Source organism: Myotis daubentonii, chromosome 1 (genome assembly GCF_963259705.1).
Source record: "Myotis daubentonii chromosome 1, mMyoDau2.1, whole genome shotgun sequence".
In the NCBI taxonomy this organism is placed as follows: Eukaryota; Metazoa; Chordata; class Mammalia; order Chiroptera; family Vespertilionidae; genus Myotis; species Myotis daubentonii.
In genome coordinates this window covers 30,249,211-30,258,903 of record NC_081840.1, presented here as the reverse complement: position 1 = coordinate 30,258,903, position 9,693 = coordinate 30,249,211, and positions in this window count along the sequence as shown.

Sequence of the window (9,693 nt, the reverse complement as noted above, 5' to 3'; positions counted from 1 at the left end):
AGGGACCATGGGAGGGCTCCAGGGCATGTCAGGCCCATCTCGGTCAATCCTGATCAGCCAGACCCCAGGAGCAAGCTAACCTACCAGTTGGAGCATCTGCCCCCTGGTGGTCAGTGCATGTCATAGCAATTGGTCAACCGGTCAACTGTCTGCCCTCTGGTGGTCAGTGCATATCATAGCAAGCGGTTGAGCAGTCTTAGCATATCATTAGCATATTATGCTTTGATTGGTTGTTCAGTTTTGCCATTCGGTCTATTTGCATATTATCCTTCTATTATATAGGATTTCAGTTAGTGTATGCTTAATTTCTGGCTGGTCCTTTTTCATGTATTTGACATTCTTACTAAGATCCTTGAAAGTCTCATGAGATCCTTGAGTAACCTTATAACCATGGTTTTGAACTCTATATCCAGTAGTTTGCTTGTTCCCATTTCTTTCATTTGTGACATGTTTCCTTGTCTCTGCATTTGGGCTGCTTCCCTGTGTTTGTTACTATGTATTAGGTAGAGCTGCTATGTCTCCTGTAATTGGTAGAATGGCCTTGTGTCACAGGTATCTTGTAGGGCCCAGTGGGTCAGCAGCACTAGTCACTTGAGCTGAGCACTCTAGGTGCGCCTCTGTGTAGGCTGTGTTTAGTTTTTATTGCTATTGGCATCACTGGGAGGAGTTGACCTTCAGGTCACTTGGCTGTGAGGACAAGATGTGACTACAGTGGAAACACCCCTATGGACCAGGACTTGCTCCAGTTGGGCTTTGGTGCTCACTAAGTTTGCCTCTTGAGTAAGTCACATGTGGAAGTGTAGAGTTGTAATCCTCTATGGTCTGAAGCTGTCCACCAGGTGCACTGGCTCTAGCGCCTCCAGAGAGGTGCAAAGTCAGGCACTGCCTGGGGCTACCAGGCAGGCACTATAGAGGGATCTGCAGACAGCTGTGATTTGCTATTTATATTTGGCTTGGAGGTGCCCAGGAGGGGCCCAGCTGGGAAGCAAAGCAGTCTGGTGCTAGTGCTGGGTCTTGGCCTTTTTATTGATAGGTTTGGGGCACGACGTCACCAGCTGAAGCTTGTTTGAGAGATTTTAGCAAAGTCTCAAGTCTGAGCTAGGACAGGCCATTCATATGGAAAGATTCTGCAAACAGCTTGAGTGGGGCTGCAAATTGGATGGGGTGGGGTTTCAGGGAATCCCCCGGGCGGAACAATGTGCTCCAGGCTGATGAAGACTCAGATATAGTTGCCAGTCGGCCCTGCAACAGGAGAGGTCCCAGCACAGGAACAATGATCCTGCGAGCACCCCATATGGGAGAAAGCCATCCCCAGTTCCTGCCCCAGTGCCAGCCAATCCAGTTCCTACCTGTATGTGTCTGGGTCCCCTGGTGCTGGAGCTCGGAAGAAGTGGAACTGTGTAAGTTTATGCATGGGCACTTTAAGAGGAACACCTGGGATTCCAGCAGCCTCCTTGTCACTCAGCCACGATCCCTGCTGGTTTATACAGCCCATAGTTGTGGGGACCTCTCGTCCCAGCTTTGGAATCCTAGGTGTAGTGTGTGGCTGGGACCTCTTGCTCCTCACAGGCAGCTGCTGAAGAGACCATCTCCTTCCTGATTAAAAAACAAAAACAAAAAAACAAACACAAAAAAAACCCCGGCACATGTGAGTGTCAGACCAGCCTGTTCCACACCTTTACCCCTACTACCAGTCTCAATGTGCTTTCTTCTTTACTTCCCTAGTTGTAGGACTTCCATTCAGCCAGCTTTCAGGCAGTTCTAAATGATGGTTGTTCTGTATTTTAGCTGTAATTTTTATGTGGTTGTGGGAGGGGGCGAGTACAGGTGTTTACCTACACTGCCATCTTGGTTCTCCCAACTGTTTCCATCTTGTAAATGCAAACTCTATACCAAATAAAAATAACTCTCTAATCCCCCTCTCTCAGTCCTTGGCAACCACCATTGTACTTTAAGTCTCTGTGATTTTGACTACTTTAAATAGCTCATGTAAGTGGAGTTATACGGTATTTGCATTTTTGTGACTAGTTTATTTCCTTGGCATTATGTCCTCAATGTCCATCCACACTGTAGCATATTTCAGAATTTCCTCCTTTTTAAGGCTGACCAATAATAATAGTAATAATAATAATTTTGCTTATCCATTTATGTCAATAGACATTTGGGTTGCTTCCATGTTATTGTTTTTAAAATTGTTTTCCCATCATCATTTATCTCTCTATGCCCTCTTCCATCGCCACAACCCCCCTCCAATCACCACACTGTTGTCCATGTCCATGAGTTTTCTTTTTTGCTCAACTCCTCTCCCTCTCCCCTCCCGCCCGCCCCCCGACACACACACACAACCACTCCACCACCACCTCCACCAGAGCTGTCTGCCTGCTTTCTATCTATGAGTCTGTCTCTATTTTGCTTGGTTGTTCAGTTTGTTCATTAAATTCCACATATGAGTGAAACCATGTGGTACTTGTCTTTCTCTGACTGGCTTCCATGTTTTAAGCTACTGTGAATAATGTTGCTATATACCCAAAAGTAGCATTGCTGGGCCATATGGTAATTCAACTTTTAATCTTTTGAGGAACCTCCATATTGTTTTCCACATAAGCTGTACAATTTTACATTCCCACCAACAGTGAATAATGGTTTCTATTGTTCAATATCCTTACCAACACTTGTTATTTCTGTGTGTTTTTTATAGTAATCATACTGCTTTCCAAAGGGGATATACCATTTTTACATTTTTACCAGCAGTATATGAAAGTTTCAAATCTTTCACATCCATGCCAATGCTTAGTATTCTGTTTAATTTTAGCCATTCTAATAGGTGTGATTGTGGTTTTAATTTGCACTTTCCTAATAACTAATGATGTTGAGCATCTTTTCATGTGCTTCTGTGGTGAGATAATAATCAAATCTTTTGTCCATTTTTTAAATTGGTTGGTTGTTTCCATGCTATTACATTTTGAGAGTTCTTTACATGTTCTTTTATACCCGTCCTTTATCAAATGCGATTTGCAAATATTTTCTCTCATTCTGTGTCTTTTCATTTTCTTAACATTGTCTTTCCAAGAGCAAATGTTTTTAATTTCATGAAGTCCAATTTATTTTCTTTTATGTATCATGCTTTTGGTGTCATAGCTAAGTCTTTAACCCAAGGTCAAAAATATTTTCTCCTATATTTTCTTCTAGAAATTTTATAGTTTTAGCTCTTAGGTCTTACACTTAGGTCTAAGATTCATTTTTTTTTTTAATTTTTACTTTTTATTGATTTCAGAGAGGAAGGGAGAGGGAGAGCAAGATAGAAACATCAATGTTGAGAGAGAATCATTGATTGGCTGCCTCCTACACGCCCCACACTGGGGACCAAGCCCACAACCCCAGGCATATGGCCCAGCTGGGAATCAGATTGTGACCTCCCAGTTCATAGGTCAATGCTCAACCACTGGACCATGCCAACTGGGCCATTTTTAGTTTATTTTTGTGTATGGTGCAAGATCATATGGATCAAGTGTTCTCTCTCTCTACACCCCCCTCCCTCTCATTTTGACATATGTATCCAATTGTTCAAGAACCATTTGTTGAAGACTGTCAAACTACAGCGGGAAGGCTGGGAAGGGTTAGGGGTTGGTGGGGGGGGGGGGAGTAAGAGATCAACCGAAGGACTTGTATGCATGCATACAAGCATAACCAATGGACACAAGACACTGGGGGGCATGGGAGGCTAGGGGAGGATCAAGGGGAGAAAAAAAAGAGACATATATAATACTCTTTTTAATACTTTAAGCAATAAAACAATTAAAAATTAAATAAATAAACTAAAATAGAAAAAAAAAGAACCATTTGTTGAAAAGACTATCTTTTTCTCCACTAAATAGTCCTTCTAACCTTATTTAAAAAAACAAACAGATATCTGTATTTTTGTGAATCTCTCTTGGCCTTTCTACTCTATTCCAAGTGATCTTTTTATTTATCTTTATGCCAATATCACACTGCATTGATTACTGTAGCTTCAAATAAATACTACTCTTCTCCAAGAAAAACTTTGTGACAATGTATTTGACACCTTGAAGTAAAAAAAGCAGTATAACTCAATTATTCTACATCTATTTTTACATGCTCATGCAAATCATCAAAACTTCATCAAGTAGAAAGTAAAATCCACAAGTTTTTACCATATTAGGTACAAAAGACAAATCCAAACTAAATCCCAAAAAAGACTTGTCTTTTTCTTACACCCCAATATCCTCTCTCAATTGATATTTAAGTCAGATCCTGCCTCCCACTACCATTTCCTACCCTCTTACTTTGCCTCACTCAATATCTAAAATTAAAGTGTATATTTCTTTATTGTCTCATCAGAATATTAGATGTCAGAGCTTTGCTGGTTCACTCTAGTATCTCTACCATCAAGTAGTGTTTTTTGTTGTTGACATAGTGGCCACTCAATAATTGTTTGTTCAATAAGTAAATTATACGGGTCACACATAGATCTAGCCTATCTAATAATAGAGAAAGATGGTAATTAACCGTAACTTCGCTACGCTTCCCATTGGCTAATCAGCGGGATATGCAAATTAACTGCCAACCAAGATGGTGGCCGGCAGCCAGGCAGCTGAAGCGAACAGGAGGTTTTCTTGCTCCAGTGATGGAGGAAGCCAAGGTTCTCCGCCTGCCGCAGCCAGGCTCTGAGCTCCAGATGCAACAATGTTGCAATTATAGAAGTTAAACAAACTTCAGATAGCTGCTTTCAGCCGCCAGCAGGCTCAGAGCTTAGAGCACCAGTGATGGCAACAGAGTTTCAATTATAGAAGCTAAACAAACCCAGATACCTGCTTTCAGCCAGCCACAGCCTCAGAGCTGGAGCCGGCTCTCAGCTCCAGTGACAGCTATAGAAGGTAAATAAATCCCAGAATAAAAAAAAGAGAGGAAAAAAAAGAGGCTGGGAGCTTCAGTTGCCTGCCAGCCTGAAAACGGCCCTCAGCCCCTCACCCAGGCTGGACAGGCACCCCAGTAGGGACCCCAACCCTGAAGGGGGTGTGACCCCCTGCAAACAGCTATCAGCCCGTCATCCAGGCTGGCCAGGCACCCAAGTGGGACCCCCACCCTGATCTGGGACACCCTTCAGGGCAAACCAGCCGGCCCCCACCCATGCACCAGGCCTCTATCCTATATAGTAAAAGGGTAATATGCAAACTGACCCTAACAGCAGAAAGACTGGGAATGACTGGTCACTATAACACACACTGACCACCAGGGGGCAGACGCTCAATGTAGGAGCTGCCCTCTGATGGTCAGTCGCTCTCACAGTGGGGAACTCTGCTCAGCCACAAGCCAGGCTGATGGCTGCCAGTACAGCAGCAATGGTGGGAGCCTCTCCTGCCTCCTCAACAGCACTAAGGATGTCCAACTGCAGCTTAGGTCTGCTCCCTGCTGGCAAGTGGGCATCCCCCGAGGGCTGCCAGGCTGCCAGAGGGATGTCTGATTGCCAGCTTAGGCCCAATCCGCCGGGGAGCAGGCCTAAGCCAGCAAGTGGTCACCCCCAAGGGGTCCCAGACTACGAGAGGGCACAGGCCGGGCTGAGGGACCCCCTTACCCCCGAGTGCACAAATTTTTGTGCACCGAGCCTCTAGTATATATATAAAAGCCTAAGTGACTGGCTGACCGGCAGCTATAATGGGTACTGACCACCAGGGGGCAGACACTTAACGTACAGGCATGGAAACATGAAACAGACTGATGAATTTCAGTGGGAAGAGGGGGAGGGCAGTAAGAGATTAACCAAAGATCTTATATGCATATTAGAGGCCCGGTGCACGAATTCATGCACCAGTGGGTCCCTTGGCCTGGTGTGTGGGGATCGGGCCGGAAAGCGGCAGTCCGACATCCCCCAAGGGGTCCCAGATTGCGAGAGGGTCCAGGCCAGGCCAATGGACCCCACAGTGCACAAATCCATGCACCAGGCCTCTAGTCTATATATATAAAAGCCTAAACGGCCATTACGACCAGTTGACCGAATGACTGGTCGCTATGACACACACTGACCACTAGGGGACAGACGCTCAATGCAGGAGCTGCTCCCTGGTGGTCATTGCACTCCCATAGCCAACCTCTCCCGGCTGGCCAACCTCCTGCGGTCCTCTCCGACCCAGCCGGCCCCCACTTTCCCCAATCAGACTGGGTGAGACAGCCCTGATTGGCCCTGATCGCTGGCCAGACTGAGAGCCCCCATCCGTGCACAAATTCATGCACCGAGCCTCTAGTCTTATATAATAAAAACCTAGCAACCATACCGGCAGAATGATCAGAACAACCACTCGACCAGCCACTATGATGTACACTGACCACCTCTTGATCCCTTTTCCTGGCCGGCAGGCTCCGATCGCCGATGGCAAACGGGGACCCGAGGTGGGTGGTGGGGGATGTGGCCGGCGCCAGGCCAAGGCCCCTGAACCGCTGGTCGCCCCACACACACAGAGGACAACGGGTGGCGTGGGTGGGGCTGGCAAATGGGCAGGAACAGCCGACCTCTTGGTCCCTCCCCTGGCTCAGGCTTCCATCGCGGGCAGGTGAATGGGGAACCAGGGAGAGTGGCAGCAGGGTGCAGGGCAGAGCTCACTGTCAGCAGCCAGGGAAGATAGCCCTGATCGCAGGCTAGGCCTAGGGACCCTACCCACACACGATTTCATGCACCATGCCTCTAGTCCAGTGATGGCGAACCTTTTGAGCTTGGGGTGTCAGCATTTTGAAAAACCCTAACTCAACTCTGGTGCTGTGTCACATATAGAAATTTTTTGATATTTGAAACTATAGTAAAACAAAGACTTATATTTTTGATATTTATTTTATATATTTAAATGTCATTTAACAAAGAAAAATCAACCAAAAAAATGAGTTTGCATGTCACCTCTGACACGCATGTCATAGATTCACCATCACTGCTCTAGTCTATACTAATAAAAGGGCAATATGCTAATTAGATCAGACATCCTTCCAGACAAAGCCAGGGTGGCAGGCCAAAGCAGAGGCAGTTAGGGGGATCAGGCCAGCAGGGGAGAGCAGTTAGGGGGATCAGGCCGGCAGGCAGGCAAGTGGTTATGAGCCAGCGGTTCTGGATTGTAAGAGGGATACCCTGCGGGATCAGGCCTAAACTGGCAGTTGGACATCCTCCGAGGGATCCTGTATTAGAGAGGGTGAAGGCCAGGATGAGGGATGCCCCCCTCCCGTGCACGAATTTCATGCACTGGGCCTCTAGTCTATACTGTAAAAGGGTAATATGCTAATTAGACCAGACGTCTTCCGAACATCCTTCTGGACAAAGCCACGGTGGCGGAAGCTGAGGGAGAGGCGGTGATCAGGCAGGCAGGCAGAGCAGTTAGGGGACAATCAGGCCAGCAGGGGAGGGCAGTTAGGCAGCGATCAGGCAGGCAGGCAGGTGAGTGGTTAGGAGCTAGCAGTCCCAGATTGTGAGAAGGATATCCGACAGCCGGTAGTCAGACATCCCCTGAGGGGTCCCAGATTGGAGAGTGTGCTGGCCGGGCTGAGGGACACCTCCCCCCATGCACAAATTTCGTGCACCGGGCCTCTAGTCTATATATATAAAAGCCTAAGCGATCTATATATATATATATATAAAAGCCTAAGCGACTGTTACAACCGGTTACCAAACGACCAGTCACTGTGACGTGCACTGACCACCAGCGGGCAGATGCTCAATGCAGGAGCTGCCCCCTGGTGGTCAGTGAACTACCACAGCCAACATCCTGTGGCCGGCCAACCTCCCTCAGTCTCTCCCCAAGGCTGGCCAGCCCGATGGGCCCTGATTGGGACTGGTCGAAGCAGCCCCGATCAACCCCAATTGCCAGCCAGGCCGAGGGACCCCACCTGTGCACGAATTTGTGCACCAGGCCTCTAGTATTATAATAAAAAACCAAGATGTTGAGGTGGCTAAGGCAATAAATTTGGAGATAAAGCATCCAGGGTTGGGTCATAGTCCAGACACAGCTATGCAGCTTTTGGTAACTTATCTTTCAGTCATTTTCCTCATCTATAAAATGAGCTTATGCCATATTCATCAACAAACAAGACAGTTGAAATGGTCAATAACTTTTGGTATTACAAGACACAAGTTTCACTGCCTGCAACTTCTAAGAAAAAATTGGTTCTTTATTTTAAAAATTGATTTTAGAGGGAGAAAGGGGGTTGGGGGGAGAGAAACATACATGGATTGGTTGCCTCCCACATGTGTACCAACCAGGGATGGAACCAGAAACCTAGATATGAGCCCTGACAGGGGCGTGGAACCCAGGACTCTCCGTGCAGGGACAACACTCCAACCAACTGGGCCACACTGGCCAGGGTGCTTCAATTCTTTTAATTTCCCCATCTCAGGTATACATTTTGAATGTACATCTTCAGAGGCTCTTATGTTGTTGTGTCTCAAAAATGTGCACTTGTACAAACTTTGGGAATGGTAAAGGCAACTACCAGAAAAAAATTTCTCCAAAGATTGTCCAATTCCTGTAAATATGCTACATGTCATGAATTGAACATCTGCAACAGGTGAATTTTATGGTATGTAAATTCAGCCTCAATAATACTGTTAATGAATCAAGTTCAATAGATGACTCTGCCATCAATTAGACCCCCTAAGGAACAGTTTATAAAAGAAATCTAGGTATTTGATCAAGTTCAAATGATCCTGAATATCTTAAGAACTACAGTGGGATGACCGCTTGTACTCGAGCGCAGTAAGAAACCAGTCAGGTTTCTCCGACAGAGAAAGCGAATTCATTGGTTCGGAAACTTGCAGGACTAATCCTCACGAACACCCAGCTGCCTGGGCTCCTCCAGTCCTGCCCCCCAATCTCCCTTATCCTCCGGAGTGGACGCCTACGGGGAGGCCGAGGCCGAGCAGCCCTTCGCGTCCGTTCTCCAACCCCATCTGCGCGGGGGTCTGACACAGTCCAGCCTTGCTGGCAAAGCGGACGACCTGCCCTCTGCACTGGCCAACCCCGCGGCTACCCCGCACACGGAGGCTACCTCTGACACCGAGGTTCCCCCGCACATGGAGGTGACCCCGCACACAGAAGTTCCCCCGCACACAAAGGTGACCCCGCACAGGGAGGTGACCCCGCACACGGTGGTGACCCCGCACACGGAGGCGACCCCGGACTCGGAGGCGACCCCGCACACGGAGGCGACCCCGCACACGGAGGATCCCCGCACACGGAGGATCCCCGCACACGGAGGTTCCCCGCACACGGAGGTTCCTCGCACACGGAGGCGCAGGCGCCGCCGCTCGGCCGGCCTGAAACGGCGGGCGGGGCTTCACGGTGGCCGAGCCTCAGTCCCTGAGATCTTCAAGTTACGGGCGCCGCCCAGACCCCACGATTCAGCCTTGGGTGGGAGCCCCAACCCCAGTCTGACGGCGCCGATGAGCAGAACCCCGGAAGCCGACCCCACTCCACAGGATTAACCTCGAGGGCAAGCACTGTGCCGCACCAAGGTCTCCCGCAAGGAAGCCCCGTGTCCGCACACTAGGGGGCGCGCCCGCGCTGGTCCGGACTCCGCTTCACTTGCACCTGTTTTCCCGGGAGGCCGCCTCTTCGGCTTCGCCCCCGCCCCCGGTAGGCTGGAATCGAGGCCCGACCCCCTCTTCAGCGGGTTCCCGCCCCCCACGGAGACGCGACCTGA